This window comes from Tamandua tetradactyla, chromosome 1 (genome assembly GCF_023851605.1).
Source record: "Tamandua tetradactyla isolate mTamTet1 chromosome 1, mTamTet1.pri, whole genome shotgun sequence".
Lineage (NCBI taxonomy): Eukaryota > Metazoa > Chordata > Mammalia > Pilosa > Myrmecophagidae > Tamandua > Tamandua tetradactyla.
Genome location: NC_135327.1, coordinates 209,236,180 through 209,256,610, shown reverse-complemented (window position 1 = coordinate 209,256,610; position 20,431 = coordinate 209,236,180). Strand labels below are relative to the sequence as shown.

Below are 20,431 nucleotides of genomic sequence, written 5' to 3'. Positions count from 1 at the left end.
TGCATTAGTATACCAAGCAGATTTGGGAATGGTACCCTTGCCTTCTATAGTGAGCATTTCAACAGCTGTTTCTTGTGCAGCAGCATTAACTGTTGAATTTTCTATACAGGGCACTGTCCAAGAATCTTGTGCATTTCTGTACTGAGAGGACTGTACCTTGGCTGCCCCTTTCCATATTTGTGACTAAAAGCCAAGGAGTATTCATTTAGAATATTTTCTCTGCCACATACCCCAACCAAAGCCAATATTAGTCCCGGCAATATCCGGTTTACAGGGCAGTTTAGGCTCCGTACCCCATCCCCACCCTAGGGCTTGTGCTATCAACCCTTTTGCTTTTTCCAAAAAAAAAAAGTCCTCCCATTTCCAAGTACAACCTTATCTAATTAGCATATACAAAGGTTTTAGCATTTGGGCTAAGTAATGAACAAAATGTTTTCAATACTACCACAACCCCAAGAAAGTCATTAGTTGTTTTGGCATATGCAGCATAGGAAAACATTTAACTCATCAACTACTGCAGAAGAAATAATTTTGTCTTACCTAACCGTACAACACTTGAGAATTTGACAGGGTAGCCAAGGCATTGCAGTTTGTCATGATTAATTGACCGTCTCAAGGTGAGATAATAATGAGCCTGGGGCTTCTTGTAGTTCTGAAAGAGCCACTGATTAACATGACATCATCAATATAGTGAAATAGGCTTTTCCATGTGGCATATTTCTCAGGGATTGGAGCCTAGTCATACTTAAAATTGTTAATCATTTCTACCTTCTCTCCCTGCCTCTCATGTCTGTAGCCTAACTCACTGTTCTCCCTTCCCCCTCTCGTCAGAAACCTCCCGTCTCAGTAGCTTATCTCAAAACTACAAGCCTTCCTGTTATTCTGTCCTTGCCTCTAGCTATCTTCTGCCGCCCTTGCCTAGCAACTACCTTTTAGCTTGTGTAATTGGCTCTTTGAAACCCCTACCCTCTCCCCTACTCCTCCCCTTGTGCAACTGTATATAACCTAAGCTCCCTGTAGCCTCGGGGTCTTTAGCGCACCTGAGCAGCTTCGGTACCTAAGCTTGTCCCATGTAACAATAAAGAAGCTTTGTACTGATTAATTGGCTTCTGGCTCACGTCCTTTAGACCCCTTGCCTCCGGGCAAGCAGGCCCTGCTTACCACAGGTTATATCCCAGCGAGCTCGCCCCCCCCCCCCCCCCCCCCCCCGAACCACCCGAAGTCTGGAGCCGAAACCGCCCGGCTGCGCAACCGGCTGAAGCTATCCCCGCAATTGGCGCCTGTGCCGGTTGCGCAGCCGGGCGGTTTCGGCTCCAGACTTCGGGTGGTTCGGGGGGCGAGCTCGCTGGGATATAACCTGTGGTAAGCAGGGCCTGCTTGCCCGGAGGCAAGGGGTCTAAAGGACGTGAGCCAGAAGCCAATTAATCAGTACAAAGCTTCTTTATTGTTACATGGGACAAGCTTAGGTACCGAAGCTGCTCAGGTGCGCTAAAGACCCCGAGGCTACAGGGAGCTTAGGTTATATACAGTTGCACAAGGGGAGGAGTAGGGGAGAGGGTAGGGGGTTCGAAGAGCCAATTACACAAGCTAAAAGGTAGTTGCTAGGCAAGGGCGGCAGAAGATAGCTAGAGGCAAGGACAGAATAACAGGAAGGCTTGTAGTTTTGAGATAAGCTACTGAGACGGGAGGTTTCTGACGAGAGGGGGAAGGGAGAACAGTGAGTTAGGCTACAGACATGAGAGGCAGGGAGAGAAGGTAGAAATGATTAACAATTTTTAAGTATGACTAGGCTCCAATCCCTGAGAAATATGCCACATTTCCACTTAGCCAAATCCTTTGCCGGAGACTGTGGTAGATGGTTGATAGTGCAGTGAAAGTTCTTTGTTCTCCTTCCCAGGTGAAGACCAAAACAGGTTGACTGGCCTTATTTAAGGGAACACTAAAGAAAGCATTAAGGTTAAATCTAAAACAAAGTGATAATGACATATTGAGTGCTAATTCTTTGTAGTAAAGGGGTAACCTTTGGAACTGTTGCATACAAAGATGGCTTTATTTTATCCTCTGCTTCCCAAACCCTTTATTTTCCCCTCTTCATCAAATGAAAAATCTATGGCATCCCCAGTTTTTAGGTCTCACCCTAGAGTAGTTTGCATTCTCTGGACTCAAGCCTGAGGCAACTTATAGCCCCTGAGTTGGGCATAATCTGCATGCTAGAGTCTCCAACTGACTGTTCACTCAGTGCAAGTGATCAGAGAGACCTTCATTTATGCCTGGGCAAGGTGCAGATCTCCTTTTAGTTCTAATTTGATGCTTGTTCTGCCTGGGTAGCCATCCGCAAGTCATGATATGGTTGCCGCTATTTGACAGTCTCTTTTCTTCTTACTCAAATTTAGTTGTCCTGCTATCTTTTGCAAAACAATTAGAAATTCTGCTGGAGTTTTCAGGGTGTCCCCATACACAGTGGCTCCCACTAATCTAGGAGGGCATCCATCCCTCCTCACAGGGGTGATAGAGACCAACTTGGGATTTTCCCCAATGGATTCTCCCTTCCCAAGACTCATACCCACTACAGGCAGTTGCTCTTCGGTCTCCTGGGAGTTCACAATTGTTCCAACCCTACTTTCGGAGGGCTTTGGTTGGGGCAGCTCTAAGAGCAAAGACTATGCTAGGTGGAAGGTTAGGCATGGGATTTTAAAAAATGTATTTTACTTATTAAATGTACCAACATACAAACACAAACATTCTTACCATAAGATCATTCCATTCTACACATATAATCAGTAATTCACAATATCATCACATAATTGTATGTTCATCATATGATCATTTCTTAGAATAGTAGCATTAATTCAGAAAAAGAAAGAAAAAGAAAACAAAAAAATCATACATACTATTCTAGTTTGCTAGCTGCTGGAATGCAATATACCAGAAATGGAATGGCTTTTAAAAGGGGGAATTTAATAAGTTGCTAGTTTACAGTTCTAAGGTCAAGAAAGTATCTCAATTAAAGCAAGTCTATAGAAATGTCCAATCTAAGGCAACCAGGAAAAGATACCTTGGTTCAAGAAGGCCAGTGAAGTTCAGATTCTTTCTCTCTCAAGTGAGAAGGCACTTGGAGAACACAGTTAGGATTTCTCTCTCATATGGAAGGGTACATGGTGAACATGGCATTATCTGCTAGCTTTCTCTCCTGGCTTCCTGTTTCATGAAGCTCACTGGGAGGCATTTTCCTTCTTCATCTCCATCTGGTGGACTCTCTGCTTCATGGTGGTACAGCATTCTCTGCTCTCTCCGAATCTCTCATTCTCCATAACGTTTCCTCTCCTATACGATGTCAGAAACTAATCAAGATCCACCCAAATGGGTGGGGACACATCTCCCCTAATCCAGCTTAACAACCCTCTTTATTAGGTTACATCTTCAGGGAGATGATCTAATTACATACAATATTGAACAGGGATTATTCTACCTCTATGAAATGGGATTTTGATTAATCCATGGCTTTTCTAGGGTACATACATTCTTTCAAACCAGCACACATACCATACTCCCGCTCTGCCTTTCATTGATCACTAGCATTTCAGTCTACTAAATTTATTTTACATTTGTTCCCCCTATTACTTCCATGTGTTTTACTCATCTGTCCATAAGGTAGATAAAAGAACAATCAAGCACAAGGTTTTCATAATCACACAGTCACATTGCTAAAGGTATAGAATTATACAATCATCTTCAAGAAACATGGCTACTGGAACACAGCTCTACACTTTCAGGCAGTTCCCTCTAGCCTCTCTGTTACACCTTAACTAAAAAAGTGATTATCTATTTAATGTGTAAGAATAACCTCCAAGATAACCTCTCAACTCTGTTTGGAATCTCTCAACCATTGACACTTCATTTTGTCTCATTTCTCTCTTCCTCCTTTTGGTCAAGAAGTTTTTCTCAATCCCTTGGTGCCGAGTCCCAGCTCATTCTAGGCTTTCTGTCACACGTTGCCAGGAAGGTCCACACCCCTGGAAGTCTTGTCCCACGTAGAGAGGGAGAGGGCAGTGAGTTTGCTTGTCATATTGGCTGAGAGAGAAGCCACATCTGAGAAACAGAAGAGGTTCTCTTGGGGGTGACTTTTAGGCCTAATTTTAAGTAGGCTTAGCCTATCATTTGCAGGGTTAAGTTTCATATGAACAAACCCCAAGACTGGGGGCTCAGCCTGCTTTGGCTGTCCCTACTGCTTGTGAGAATATCAAGAATTCTCCACTTGGGGAAGCTGAATTTTCTCCCTTTCTCACCATTCCCCCAAGGGGACTTTGCAGATACTTTTTATTCACTGTTCAAATCCCTCTGGGATTTATTGGGGCATCACTCTGGACAAATCTATAAAATCTCATGCCCCACTCAAGGTTCCATGTACTTATGGTGTTCAGTTATCCTGTCCACATAAATTATGTTAGGAAATTGGGCATGGATTTTATTGGGACTTATGAACAGGAGATTCTTTCTGATGGTGGCCTGTTGGAAAACAGAAGTCAGTGTTCCATAATGGATGGTGAGTGCAAAGGACAGTTTATAAGGATTTAAGGCAAGGATGTGACAACAGTAGTCAGCAGGATTTTGTGACACAGGAGTCTGGAGGTTTGTTATCAACAGTGATCAAGGCGTGGGGGGAGTTTTAATGCTTTCTTCCTCCCTCCCCCTGAGGAGCTCTGATGACTGTTAACTTCTGTCCTGCACTACATAAGATACATGAAGTAACTTAATCTCAATATGGAGTGGGACCAAGGGACCTGGGTCTCCACAACAGAAACAATTCAAAATGTCCATCAAATGGAGAAAAGATAAACAAAATGCAGTGTATCTACATAATGAAATATTAGCCATAAAATGGGATGAAATACTGAGTTATGCTAAAATGTGGATGAACCATGAAAATATATCAAGTGAAAATAGCTAATCACAAAGGGTCACATAATATATGTTTCTGTTTTTTGAAACCTGTAAAACAGATAAATGTATGGATATAGAAATTAGACTATTAGTTGTCAGGACTAAGAGCAAAGAGGAATGGGTAGTGACTGCTGTTAGCTATGAGGCTTTTTGATGGGGATGAAAATATTCTGAAATTCATAGTGATAGTATGCCAGTTTGAAACGATGTGAGTACCCTAGAAAAGCCATGTTTTTATCCTAATCTCATTGTGTAAAGGCAGCCGTTGCTTCTAATCCCTATTCGGTACCGTATGTTGGAAATTTTAGATTATCTCCATGGGGATATGCCTCACTCAAGAGTGGGTGTTAAACTGGATTGGGTGGAGACATGTCTCCAGGTGAGTCTTGATTACTTTACTGGACTCCTATAAAAGAGGGAACATTTTCATAAAGCTGGAGATTCAGAGAGAGCAGAAGCCACAACAGAAAACACCATGGAACCATGAAGCAGAGTCCACCAGCCAGTGACTTTTGGAGATGAAGAAGAAAATGCCTCCTGGGGAGCTGGAGAGGAAGGTAGCAGATGAAGCCGTGTTCAGCATGTACCTTTCTAGCTGAGAGACAAACCCTGACCATGTTTGCCTTGTGCCTTTCCACTCGAGAGAGAAACCCTGAACTTCATTGGCATTCTTGAATCAAGGTATCTTTCCCTGGATGCCTTACACTGAACATTTCTATAGACTTGTTTTAACTGGGAAATTTCCATAGCCTAAAAACTGTTAACCTGCTACTTATTAAATTCCCCTCTTTAAAAGCTGTTCCAATTCTGGCATATTGCTTTATGGGAGCTAGAAAACTAGAACAGATAGTGACACAATATGTAAATCTGATAATAACAATTCATACCTTTAGATGTGAATTTTATGGAATGTGAATTATATCTCAAGAAAGCTATTGTATTAGGTAAGGTTCTCTAGAGAAACAGAATCTTCAGGAGACATCCATAGATAAAAAATGTATAATAGTGTCTCACATAACCATGGGGATGTAAAGTCCAACATCTATAGGGCAGGCTGTGAAGCTGGCAGCTCCACTGAAGGGTCTGGATGAGATCTACAGGAGAGGCTCACTGGCCAAAGGATGAAGAATGACTGTCTCTTCTGAATCCTACGTAAAAGCCCTCTGGTGATTAGATTAAGCATCACTCACTGCAGAAGACACTCCCCTTTGCTGATTACAAACACACTTAGCCAAGGATGCAGCCAGCATAATCATGATCCCAGTCCATGAAATATCCTCATATGAACAAGATAGGCCAGCACTTGCCCGACCAGATGAATGGTCACCATCACCTGGCTACGCTGACACATGAACTTATGACAGCTATCATAAAATAATAATGAATATGGAGACAATTGATATGTTCATTATCTTGATTGTGGTGATGCTTTCACAAGTGTATACTATATATCAAAACTCATCAAATTGTGTAGTTCATATATGTGCAGTTTAATGTATGTCATTTATACTTCAATTATATTTCAATATACTTCAAGTAATCTTCAATAAAGCTAAGAAAAACTAGACTAGATACACAAGGATTTAAAGTTTTTTTTCTTATTTAAGAGAATAAACGATACACTTAGAACCACCAAAAATAGATATCTTAGTGAGATTAACCATGGGCATATTTAAATAAAGTATCCATATAATCATTGTAAAACCTGTGTTTGCACAGTAAGTTTAATAAACCAATTTAAAATTAAGGAAACAAGGAAAAATATACAAATTCAGATAGCAAAGTTCATTAAATTCTAAGTATTAAACACTAACTTAGATACAAGTTGATCGGCTGCCAAAACTATGCATGTTCTCAAAATATCAAGTAGAAAGTTCTTACAAATATCTGCATTGCTATAGTAATGACCTATGTTACTACATATTTCCCTGATTTTAGGAAACTATGAAGATACAAATATTTTTACAATTACCCTATAGAAATCTTGACCACCTAAAATGGTATCTTAGTTAGCTTATCCATAGGTGTAAAAAAAAAACTAAGTAAACATCATAATGCCTGTTTATATGTTTCATAAAGAAATTTAAAATTAAAGCAAGGAAGGAAAAAAATCTATAGATATAGATATCAGAGTTTCTTCAATTCTAAAGTTTCAAACTATCTTAAATACCATTTAATTAACTATCAGAATTGGGACAAGCATCTCTTCTAAAAGAGCAAAAATAGTGTTCTTCATTTTCTTTGAGCTATTTATTTTGTAAGGGTATGGAAGGGATTGGTAACATTACAGTGGGTGTGTGGTGGTTCTGGGATGTTGCTTCCCCTGGTTGGGGACATTTCATGTGTAATGTTGATTAAAGTTCTTTGGGCCTCAGTTGTAAGAAGGGGGCCAAGGTTAGAATGCAGGAGGATTACTGCAATTCTAGGTGTCAGGATTAAGAGATGAGCTTCTGTATCAAGGGAGGGAATACTGAGTTTAGTGGACAATGGCTGATAGGATTCTTTTTAGTAAGTAATGCTCTTCTAGCTACACTTTGGAAAGACAAGTATGACCTTAAGATCCTCAGGTAGTGAGACTACTACTGGGAAGAACATTAACATCTTTCCTTTGCCGAGATGTTTCTGACATCCCTCACCGTCATCCTCCTACCCATCTCATACACACATACTTTTCACAGTCCAAATATGTCACTGTGTCTACTCCTACTGACACTGAGGATGATGATTCATCAGAGAAGGGCTTAAAAATGAACTGAGCTCTAAAATGGTTTTTAGTAAGCATTTATGAAATATCTTTACCCATCCTCATTTTTCAGCCTGGATTAGAAAGAAAGATTAGGCAAAGCCACAGGCAGGAGAATTACAGTTTTTTTCTCTTTTCAGAATTGAAACAGGAATTAGACAAGGAAAAAATGTGTGAAGTTGAGAAAAATCAATGAGTAAGGGATCATGATTGCATTCCTCACTAATTGTATAAATTAGCAGGATATTATAAGCAATTTTGCTTTAGGTTTGACTAAACCCTAATGCACTTATAGAGGCTAACTTCCCCAAATTCCATGGAAAGGAGCAAGGCCACACAGACTTACAAAACATTTTCAAAATACTGGTTTTGTAAAACTTAAGTTATCTGACTCAGCCAGCTTATTAAAATAAAAAGTAAAATTCAGCCAAGAGGTTGGAAATGAGGAAGAGCTATTAACATGCTCTCAGTACAGCCTTACTAGGAGGGGAGGAATGACAGGGTTTTCCTTTCACCTCAGACCTAGTGGGAAGACTTGGGAGCTTGAAGAGATTGCTGGACTGCAGCCATTTCAAACCTTCCACATAAGAGTCCTTGTGGAGGCCAAGTGACCTGTAAGTGGGAGTGGGCTATCATATTCCAAATGACTGAGGGAGAGGTATATGGCCAGATGGAGGAAAACCCCTCACTGTTGTCACAGAACGTAGAACCAAATTTTCCTACCAGCAATATTTTTCTTTTTCTTTTTTTTTTTTTAAATATTTTTATTGACAAATCTTCACACACATAGAATTCATACATGGTGTACAATCAACGGCTCACATCATCACAGAATTGTGTATTCATCACCACAGTCATTTTTAGAACATTTACATCACTCCAGAAAAAGCAATAAAAAGAAAAAAGGAAAAACTCATATATTCCAAAAAAAAAAAACCCCTTACCCCTCCCTCCTACTAACCACTAATATTTCAGTTTACGCAATTTATTTTACCCTTTCCTCTGTTTTTTACTTTTATCCATTCTTTTTTTACCCATCTGTCCATACCCTGGATAAAAGGAAGATTAGACACAAGGTTTTGACAATCACACAGTCACATTGTAAAACCTATATCATTACACAGTCATCTTTAAGAATCAAGGCTACTGGCACACATCTCAACAATTTCAGTTACTTCCCTCCAGCCACTCCAATACATATAAACTAAAAAAGGATATCTATAAAATGCATAAAAATAACCTCCAGGGTATCCTGTCGATTGTTGGAAATCTCTCAGCCACTGAAATTTTATTCTGTTTCATTTCTCTCTTCCCCCTTTTGGTCAAGAAAGCTTTCTCAATACCATGATGCCAGGTCCTGGTGAATCCTGGGTATTCTGTCCCACATTGCAAGGGAATTTTATGCTCTGGAAGTCATGTTCCACCTAGTCCGGAGGACAGTGAGTTCACCTGCTGAGTTGGGTTAGAGAGAGTGGCCACATGTGAGCAACAAAAGAGGTTCTCTAAGGGTGACTCTTACATCAAATTTTAAGTAGGCTTAACTTCTCCTTTGCAGGAATAAGTTTCATAGGGATGAGCCCAATATCAAGGGCTCAGCCTATTGAATTGGTTGTCCCCACTGCTTGCGATACCATCAGGAATTCCCCAGTTGTAGAAGCTGAGTATTTCCTCTGTTCTCCGTGGACCCCTAAGGAGACTTTGCAAACACTTTTTAATTTTCTGCCCAAATTACTCTGGGGTATATCAGGGCATCATGCTAACCTGTACAAAACCACAAGATCTCCTGCCCTATTCAGGAGTCCATGCAATTATGGTGTTTGAATAAACTGATCATACAAATTAAATTAGATAATGCACTACCCAAAATACAACTTTTGCACCAAATAAACATCTCTTCCTTGGTCTCACACAGATATTGATTTTTTAAAATAATTTTTTATTAATTAAAAAAATTGCAAGAAAGAAATGCAAATATCCTTAATATATGCTCATTCCGTTCTACATATATAATCAGTAATTCACAACAGCATCACAAAGTTAAATATTCATCATCACGATCATTTCTTAGAACATTTGCATCAATTCAGAAAAGGAAATAAAAAGACAACAGAAAAATAAAACAAAAACAGGAAAAGAAAAAAAGAATTTTACATACCATACACCTTACCTCTTCCTTTCATTGATCACTAGCATTTCAAACTGAATTTATTTTAACCTTTGTTCCCCCTATTATTTATTTTTATTCCATATGTTCTACTCATTTGTTGACAAGATAGATAAAAGGAGCATCAGACACAAGGTTTTCACAATCACACAGTCACACTGTGAAAGCTGTATCATTATACAATCATCATCAAGAAACATGGCTATGGAACACAGCTTTACATTTTCAGGCAGTTCCCTCCAGCCTCTCCATTACATCTTGGATAACAAGGTGATATCTCCTTAATGTGTAAGAATAACCTCCAGGATAACCTCTCGATTCTGTTTGTAATCTCACAGCGATTGACAGTTTGTCTCATTTCACTCTTCCCCCTTTTGGTCAGAAGTTTTTCTGAATCCCTTGATGCTGGGTCTCAGCTCATTCAGGAGTTTTTCTCAATCCTTTGATGCTGAGAATCAGCTTAGTCTTGGATTTCTGTCCCATATAGCCAGGAAGGTCCACACCCCTGGTAGTCATGTCACACATAGAGAGGGGGAGGGCAGTGAGTCTGTACACATACACCCTTGTAAACCTATTTACCTACTGATGATTTACTTCCACTAATCAAGATGGGTCTTTAAAAATTTTTTTTTTATTGTGTAAATAATATACACGCAAAAAATAAAAAAAGCTCAGAGCATACTGCACAATTAGTTTTAGAACATACTTTAGAGTTTGGTATGGGTTATACTTCCACCATTTTAAGTTTTTCCTTCTAGATGCTCCAAAATACTGGAGACTAAAAGAAATATCAGTATGATTCAGCAGTCATATTCAATCGTTAAATCTTATTTTCTCTGTTATAACTCCACCTTCTCCTTTGATCTTTCTCCCAATCTTTAGGGAGATACGGAAAATGCCCCTTTTAACTTTTTCATGTTGGAAAGGGCTATTGATAATATCGGCTAGGGGGATAGAACTAGTTGATATTCCAGAGAGGCTGGCCCCTCTGTTTCAGGACTTATCTGGCCTAGGAATCTATCTGGAGGTTGTAGGTTTCTGGAAAGTTATTACAGTGCATGGAATCTTTGTAGAATCTCAGATAGAGCCTTAGGTTTATCAGGATGGGTCTTAATCCTATTACTGAAGGCCTTATAGGGAAAAACAGAGAGATGGACAAAGAGTGAGACAGAGAGAGAACAAGCACACACACACACACCCCACAGGGAGCAGCCAGAAGCTGAAAGTCAATGGAAACTGGAACCTGGAAGAGAAGGGAGGGGCCAGGAGAGGTCAGATGTACAGTGCCATGTGACAGAAAAGCCAAGGAAGGACCAAGGAGTGGTAGCCACCCCAGCATACCCATCTTATGTGAGAAAGCATTGCTTTGATGACACTAATTTTGGACTTCTCCTAGCCTGAAAATCATAAGCCAATAAATTCCCGTTGTTTAAGCCAACTAACTGAATGGTATTTGTCTTAGACGCTAAGAAACTAAAATAATCCTGTAGAGACAATGAGGCTGAAAATATAAATTAAGGAGTGGAAAATAAGGAATTAGGAGGTTTTTTAAAAAGCTTGACTGAGGACAGAAAGACAGGATAGAAATTAAAGAAGGAAGGTTAAGGACAGGTTTTGCTTTCTTAATAAGATGGGAGAAACCTGTGGACATTTACGGACTAAGGTAAAACAAGAGAAGGAGGAAGGGTTCAAACAAGAGACATATCACTGGTGGAAGAAATTCTAAAGACAAGAACCAATACTGTGATAAACAAGCAGAGGAATGAGCCCCGCAGAGAGAGTAAACCTCTGCATCAGATTAGAAGGATCACTGTGGAAATACGCAGAAAAATAGGAGGATTATTCACATTCATGGGATCAATTTTTTTGTAAGATGAGATCACCTGCTGAGTGCTATGGGTAGGAGGTCTGAGAAGAAGTAAAAAAGTCTGCAATACCCACAAATCAAAGAATCAGAGCAAGCAAGGCAAAAGTCCAGCACAGAGTGAAAAACTCCTTTGTAATATCCTTGGTCTGAAGTGTTACCTGATTTTCTCCAGTAATGCTCAGAGGAGTGGGGGCAGAGTGATCAAGGACTGGGAGGTTTCGGGGTAGGTGTAGCAAAATAAAGGGAACAGATACGGGGGTGCCAAAGCTGTGCTTTTATCTTTTAAGTTGTCATATTAAAATGGGGGGAAAAAAAGAAAAAAAAAGGGGGGGAGGGAAATCACATGATATAAGGTGACACTGACCTTCATGATACCAGGATCAATATAATCAGCTTATTATGGCCCTACCAGATCTCTGGTATCTTATCATATTTTTCAGATGAATCCATTAAATTTCAGTACTCTAAAGACTGAATAAAGAAAAGTTAACCTTATAATAGTTAATAATATCTCCAACTATTATGTGCCCAAAGTGAGCTATATAAGTAAGGCTAAATCATACTGATCTGTAAAAAGAACACGTTTGTGTTCAACACTACATAAGGTAAAAATATGCTTAATAAAAGAATTACTCCAAACATTTTCTAAGGTATAACAGAACCTCAAGTGGCCCAAATAGTAAAAACAGTAATAAATAAAAAGCAAAAACAAGATATACCTAAAGGAAAGCAAAAGGCTTCAAGGACAGATTAACAATTTCAACTTGTTTCAACCTTTCTATGCTGTGAAAGCTACAATACTTATCCCCTCATCAGAAAACTATCTGGAAAGAAATCTCAGAAAGCCCTCAGTATGAACTTTACACTTTAATAAATTAAAAATTAATGAATATGCTGGAACACTTTTATTAAATACTTTTTGAAATACTTTATAGGCAATCGCCTTGTATATAAAGCAATCTGCTTTGTATAGCATTTACTCTAAAGATCTAAAATATAATCATCTCCCATTTCCAGCTCAATACCTCATTCCTGCAATGAAAGACAAAATTATAATCGGCTTTATTATGTCTTACAGATTCAGAAATGCTATGCACTCTTCTTGTCACTATGAAATAATCTTTTCTCCTCTAATCCAATCCTTTCCAACTTTTGGTGGGTTCAATTCCTATTTCGGGTAATAAAGCTGTTGCTTTGTTTTTTCCATCTGACATGCTATGTATTTTACTCACATAATTTTGTCCACTGCCGTCTCCCATCAACTAAAATGTAAGTTCCACAAGAACAGGGACTTGTTAGGCTTTTAATACTACGTTCCCAAGACCTAACACGGTTAGGCATCTACGAAGTCTTCAATGTGTGTTTAATGGTTCTAATTCTCCATTACCAGTGGCACTTAATAGCTACACAGTGGTACCTCCCTCTACATAAATGAATAAAGCTGAGAGTTTATAACCTACCCGTCTCTTTTTGGGCTCCTCAGTTTCCATTTTCTTCTTACGGGCCACTACTCCTTTTAGGACGAAAGGTGGTGTTTCCTGAGAATATATTATTGGAAATATTTATTTGAAACACCTTGTTCAATGAGAAAAAATAACATTAAAAAATAGAAGAAGCAAGTTCTCCTTTTTCCAGAGTAACAAATTTACCAGAACAATTAAAATACCAACATATTATTTTGTGAGGAGAGGAACGGGTTGCAGGGCAATTTGGGCAAGGAGGTGAGAAAGACTTCACAAACAGATTTAAGTTTATTTAGAAAAATCAAGATGATCCAGAAATATTTTGAACAAGAAAAGCAATACAGAAAAAACAACATCAGATCAATGGAAGAGAGAAATTTGGATACAAATTCACCTATTAGAATTCAATGGGAAGATCAATTATTCAATAATTCGTTCTGACATAAATGGCTAGCCATCTGAAAATAGAGCTGATTAACCACTTCTACCTGTCTCCTGATAACAAATTCAAGGCAGAGAAAAGATTTTTATATTCTTGGAATATATATGATAAAAAAAATCCAACAGCCATAAAGGAAATATTAATATATGTTAATAGTCTACAAATGTTAATCTCTTTGTGGTAACAAAAAGATACCAAAAATCAAAAGGCAAGAGACAAGAGAAAAAAAGCATGGTACGTATGATATGGATCTGATGTATTTAATAGACAAACTACAAATGAGCAAGTAAAAGTTAAACAACCTAAAGAAATAAAAGGTCTATAAACACATACAAAATGCTCAACTGTACAAATCATTAAAGAATTATAACAATAAAGAGTTGGCAAAACATCATAGCAATAGGGGTAAAGATACGAATATGCATTTTCTGAAGAGCAAATACAATGGCTCAAAAGCACATGAAGATCATGATGATGAATATGCAACTATGTGATGATACTGTGAATTACTAATTATATATGTAGAACGGAATGATCGTATGTTAAGAATGTTTGTGTTTCTTTCTTGTCATTTTTTTAATTTAAAAGTTAATAAAAAATTTTTAAAAAAAGCACATGAAGAGATGCTCATTTTCATCTGCTATAAGGGAAATGCAGATGAAGACTATAATGAGATACCATCTCACACCTTTAAGAATGGCTGCTATTAAACAAACAGGTAACTATAAATGTTGGAGAGGATATGGAGAAACTGGGACACTTACACACTGCTTGTGGGAATGTATAATGGTGCAGCCACTATGGAAGAATGTTTATGACACAGCAATAGCACTATTTGGTATATATCCAAAACAGCTGAAAGCAACGACACAGACATTTGCACACGGATGTTCATAGCAGCATTATTCACAATTGCCAAAAGACAGAAACAAACCAAATGCCCATCAACAGACAAGTAGACCAACAAAATGTGGAATATACATACAATGGATTATTATGCAGCAATAAGACAAAATGGCATCCTGAAGCACATGACAAGATGGATGAGACTTGAGGACATAATGCTGAGTGAAATTAGCCAGACACAAAAGGATAGATACTGTATGATTCCACTTTTAATCAGAGGCTTATATTTCAGGGACTTAGAGATACATAGAAGCTAGAGATGGGTGAAACATTAGCTAATGAAGTAGAACTCCAAGGGAAGAGATAGGAGTGAAGGTGGTTCTCTAGTGGGTCTATAAGTAATACTACTATATTGAAGATGAACAAGATTTAAAGGGGCTGTATAGCCTATATGTCCCACTGATTAACGGTAGAAATATGAATTACTTCTTGTAAGAACTACTTCAAAGATATGATTCTTGTACAGAAAGTGTTTAAGTCCAGGGTACAAGGGGAAAACAGCTATGCACACTATGAGCCTATGTTCAAAAGCAAACCACAGCAACAGCAGAGGTAAATAATTGGGTGAGGGACAAGAGTAAAGAGGAGGTTTAGACTTCCTACTTGGCAAGGGTGTGTTTATTGGTTTTCTTTCTCTTGGGGACAATAAAATTATATAAAATTGAGAACGCTGATGGACTGTGGACTTTGGGCCCTCTCCATGATGCCCAATGAATGCAGGCGACTGAAGGATGCACTGATGGAGAAGTAGATTGGTGAACAATGGTGTATACTTAAGAACGAAGATTGTGCTGCTATAAAAAGGAACAAAGTCATGAGGCATACAGCGATGTGAATGAACAGGTGGGACATTTGATGAGACAAAATAAATCAAAAACAAAAGAAAAAAAGCAAAACAAAAAACATCACAGCAATAACAGATAGGCTCAAGTTAATACATGACATTGTAGAAGATGTAGGGAAACATACATTCTCAAACTGTCAGTGGAGTAATTAAATTAGAAAGGCACTTTTGGAGGACAATAACTATCTCATCACTCATCTATACCAATCCTTGAAAATTACTCTACATATATATTTGCAATAAAACACAAAGACATATGAATAAAGACGTGTATTCTAGCCCTACCTGTAATAAGAAGAAATGAGAAATAATCTATCTAGCAGTACATAATGGTAATACCTAAATATACAAGTGGAAATGGAGTCAGAGTTTCATGTGCTAATATGGAAATACGTACATGACAAATTCTTAAAGCTAAAATGCAAAGTGTAAGAGAATGGAACACATACCTGTTTGTGTTTAAAATACTTTTTTAAATAAGCTTATTATACACCAAGAAAATTTTTGGAAGGATAAACAAAATAAAGTTAACAGTAATGGCCCCAGGGAGAATGAGAAGCAGGTTTTTACTTACTTGACTTTTAGTTTTCAATTCTTTATCATATATATGCATTATTTTTATTATGAAACAGAAACCGAAGACTACTTATGAAATTCTTTTTTTGACCTAAAATTCTTAGAAAAAGGTATGAGGACAGTATCTACTATTTTTTGGCATGGGCAGGCTGGGGGAATCGAACCCAGATCTCCAGCACAGCCACTGAGAATTCTGCCACTGAGCCACCAGTGCACCGCCCTCTATTGACCTTATCAGAAACATATAATTACTTCAAAGGTTCTCTAAAAAGGTAATCTTACCTTACCATCTTTTTGTTTGGTAGGGCTAAATGCAATCTGTTCAGCACTTCATTCACTTTATTTCCTTTCATTCTGGTTCCAACTCAATGAGCCAAAAGCCTATCACAAGCCTAATAGAATATTTAAAACAAGATACAAAGTCAAAAAGACATAGTATAATAGCCTCCAGCCAAACCTTACAGAGAAAGCAATAAACACACAGAATCCCCTACTAACCAACAGATTATGTTCCAAAGGCTTGTTTGTGGGTCTGCGCTTTTGCAACTCAGTATGCATTTTCCCTTAGTTACAACATATGGTAACTAAATTCTCAGGTCACCACCCCAAGGGTCTATCAAAAGCTAACGTAAACACTGTACAGCACAGGTGCAGCAGCTTGTACTAGAATCTCACTTCAGCCACGGCCAGTGGGCCAGTGGAGCCTGGGCTGGGGCAGGAGCCACAATGTCTCAGGCTGTGCAGACAAACGGCACTCAGCCATGAAGCAAAACATGGGAACTCAGTTTATGAATTACAGTGAACACCTCAGAAGGCAGTAACAGATGGCCTGGAAATTGTGGTTTAATCCCCAAGTCTATAAACTGAATTAATGTACCCAAATTGTTTGGATATGCTGAAGAACACCAAGACCTCAAAGGAGTGTTTACATCGTTTTTGTGCAGATTGCATTATCACAGCCCTCAGAAGTGGCAACAAAGCATGTCCTGTCTGTCAGAAAAACTTGGTTTCAAAAAGAACACTAAGGCCAGAACCAAACTTGGATGCATTCATCAGCAAAATTTATCCAACATGTGATGAATATGAAGCTTATCAAGAAAGAGTATTAGCCAGGATCAACAAGCACAATAACCAACAAGCACTCAATCACAGCACTGAGTTAGGACTGAAGATACAGGCCATGAACAGACTACAGCGAGGCAAGAAACAACAGATCGAAATGGTAGTTCTCACTGCAGTAGTGTATCCACACACAGCAATCAGGAAGTAGGACCTAGTAACAAACAGACCAAAACATCTGATGATTCTGGGCTTGAACTTGAAAATAACAATGCAACAGTGTCAACTGATCTCGTAATGGACAGTGAAATTGAATTAGTGAAACTGAATTAGTATTCAGGCCTCAACCCACACTTATGGAAAAAGATGACAGTATACAAGGTACATAAAGACTCAGGCAATGTCAACGTTGATCACTTAGCCAAATATCTGGCTGTGAGGTTAACTTTAGAAGAACTTTGGACAAAGGAGAATCAAATCAGAGGAATCTTGATACCGTCAGTGAGAAGCAGTATACTATTTACATAGCAATAGCCAATGGCCAGTTCACTGTATTAAATGACTTTTTCTTTGGAATTGCTCAGTGAGAAATACTGGAAAGTGAACAAACCCATGGAATTTTATTATGCACCCACAAAGGAGCACAAATAAGCGTTTCTTAAAACCAATTCTTAGAATGAACTTTTTTATACCCTATTTCCTTAATATTAAAGATGGACCATCATTACTTTTACGGACAGAATTTTGGATATGTTATTCAGTTTTCTTTCTGAGCCAGGCTTGTTTATCCTATTAGAATCTCTTCCTCTTAATTTAAGATTTTCTTTTTGGAAGAGACTGCAATTATTCTGTACTTTCTCTTTCCTTTAAAAAAACCTAACTTATGTATTTTCAGAGTGTGGTTCTGTTTAGAACCTTTTTCTGACCCAGGAAGTTTTTCAGTTGAGTCTTAGATGAAAATTCAGTTGGCCATCCTTCTCCCTCTGCCCTTAAAAGTTTTTCAGGCCTATGGAATGTTAAATAATATGTATTGTGACTTTTTTCCCTCCAGAGTCCTGTATATTTATAGTTTTCTATATATTAACTAAAGACCAAGGCTCAAATTTCCTGTGCTTAAGAACAATTCTCATAGGATTATTAATTTCATGGTATTTTCTTCCATATCTCATTTTAAAAAGAGGTTCTTGTGAACTTATGTCCATTGTTATGAAACGTTATTTTTTCCCCATTCTTCTCATAATAATTTTCGAATTTCTGATCCTGGGAAAGAGCATCCAAACATTTATTTACATATTTCACGGAAGAAAAATCAAATTGTTTTACTGTGGTCTTCAAGTATATATTCAAGAGGTCTTTTTTTTTTTGTATTCTATAGTCACTTCAGTTCCTTAATTATATGTTTCATGTTTTTGCCTCTTAAAATACCAGAGATAAGGAGATTTGCACTTTAATCTTGATGAAAAGTACAAGATATATTCACAGCTTCCCTAGCTTATTGGTACCCATCTAAGTTTCAAGAATAACATGGCATATAGAAGTAACAATGGTCAAAAAAGGTCTGTCCTGTTTGAAAAGGGTGTTCGGCATTTTGGATTGCCAGATCAATTTATAAATTTGATGCTCTGCTAATTATTCTCTAGAGAAGGAGGTTAACAGAGCTTGACCCTTGCCTCATTACACAGTGAAAAATAATCTGTAGAAGAACACCCAACAGTAGGGTAAAGTCATTCAATTCTTCTTAATTTAGATTTTTTTTAAACTTTTTTTATTAATTAAAAAAATTAACAAACAAAACATTAAGATATCATTCCATTCTATATATACAATCAGTAATTCTTAATATCATCACATAGTTGCATATTCATTATTTCTTAGTACATTTGCATCAATTTAGAAAAAGAAATAAAAAGACAACAGAAAAAGAAATAAAATGATAATAGAGAAAAAAAAGACTATACATACAATACCTCTTACACCCCTCCCTTTCATTTACGACTAGCATTTCAAACTGAATTTATTTTAACATTTGTTCCCCCTATTATTGATTTTTATTCCATATGTTCTACTCTTCTGTTGCCATAGTAGCTAAAAGGAGCATCAGACATAAGGTTTTCACATTCACACAGTCTCATTGTGAAAGCTATATCATTGTTCAATCATCATCAGGAAACATGGCTACTGGTACACAGCGCTACATTTTCAGGCAATTCCCTCCAGCTTCTCCACTACATCATGAACAACAAGGTGATATCTACTTAATGCATAAGAATAACCTCCAGGATAACCTCTCAACTGTTCGGAATCTCTCAGCCATTGACACTCTGTCTCATTTTACTCTTCCCCCTTTTGGTGGAGAAGTTTCTCTCAATCCTTGATGTTAATTCTCAGCTCATTCTAGGGTTTTTCTCAGTCCTTTGATGCTGAGTCTCAGCTCATTTCAGGATCTTTGTCCCACGTTGCCAGGAAGGTCCACACCCCTGGGAGTCATGTCCCATGCAGAGAGGGGGAGGGTGGTGAGACTGCTCATCATGTTGGCTGGAGAGAGAGGCCACATCTAAGCAACAAAAGAGGCTCTCTTGGGGGTGACTCTTAGGCCTAAATTTTAAGTAGACTTTACCTATCCTTTGTGGGGTTAAGTTTCATGTGAACAAACCCCAAGACTGGGGGCTCAGCCTATAGCTTTGGTTGTCCACACTGCTTGTGAGAATATCAAAAATTCAACTTGGGGAAGTTGAATTTCTCCCCACTCTCACCATTTCCCGAAGGGAGCTTGCAAGTACTTTTCCAGTCACTGATCAAATCATTCTGGGATTCATTGGGGCATCACTCTGGACAAACCAACAAAATCTCATGTGCTACCTGAGATTCCAAGTACTTATGACATTCAATCAAACTATCTACATGAGTTATATTAGGAAATGCTCTAGTCAAAATATAAATTTTGTAACAAATAAACATTTTTTGCTTTAGTCTCACACATAAGGTGACATTTTAAAGTATTAATTATCACCTATTTTCAGCACCCTGCAATAATGACATTCCTTTGTTCTTCCTCATGCAAAAACATTTTTAAAATTTTTACATTGTACATTTCACTATTATTATACACTGTAGGCATTCCTAGATTATACCATCTCGATCTTTAACATCTATCTTTCTTTCTGATTTCATTTATGTCCCCAGCCCTCCTCCCTCTATCATTCTCACATGCAGCTTCATTCAGTGTTTTAACATAATTACATTACAGTTAGATAGTACTGTGCTGTCCATTTCTGAGTTTTTGTATCCAGTTCTGTTGCACAGTCTGTATCCCTTCAGCTCCAATTATCCACTATTAATTTAGTTTTATATGGAGGACAGGGTTACAGTTTTGGGTGTTTGGGAGTCAAAGGGCTTTATGCTGACAGGCCAGATAAGATTGACTTG

General features: G+C 38.1%; 1 protein-coding gene and 1 pseudogene across 21 annotated transcripts in view; one reads left to right on the top strand and one right to left on the bottom strand.

The window, feature by feature from the left end:
* LOC143675886 (GTP-binding protein 4-like) overlaps positions 1-20,431 on the bottom strand; it is an 88,276-nt gene that overhangs the window by 45,630 nt on the left and 22,215 nt on the right. For 5 of the 21 annotated variants that reach the window (XM_077151817.1, XM_077151825.1, XM_077151816.1 and 2 more), the window contains exons 10-11: positions 16,229-16,338; positions 13,176-13,253 (exon numbers count right to left, since the gene is read on the bottom strand). The gene's annotated coding sequence lies outside the window, so the exon portion shown is untranslated. The other 16 variants (XM_077151802.1, XM_077151812.1, XM_077151871.1 and 13 more) reach the window with 11 other exon arrangements.
* On the top strand, positions 16,673-17,656 carry LOC143675798 (E3 ubiquitin-protein ligase RING2 pseudogene; annotated as a pseudogene).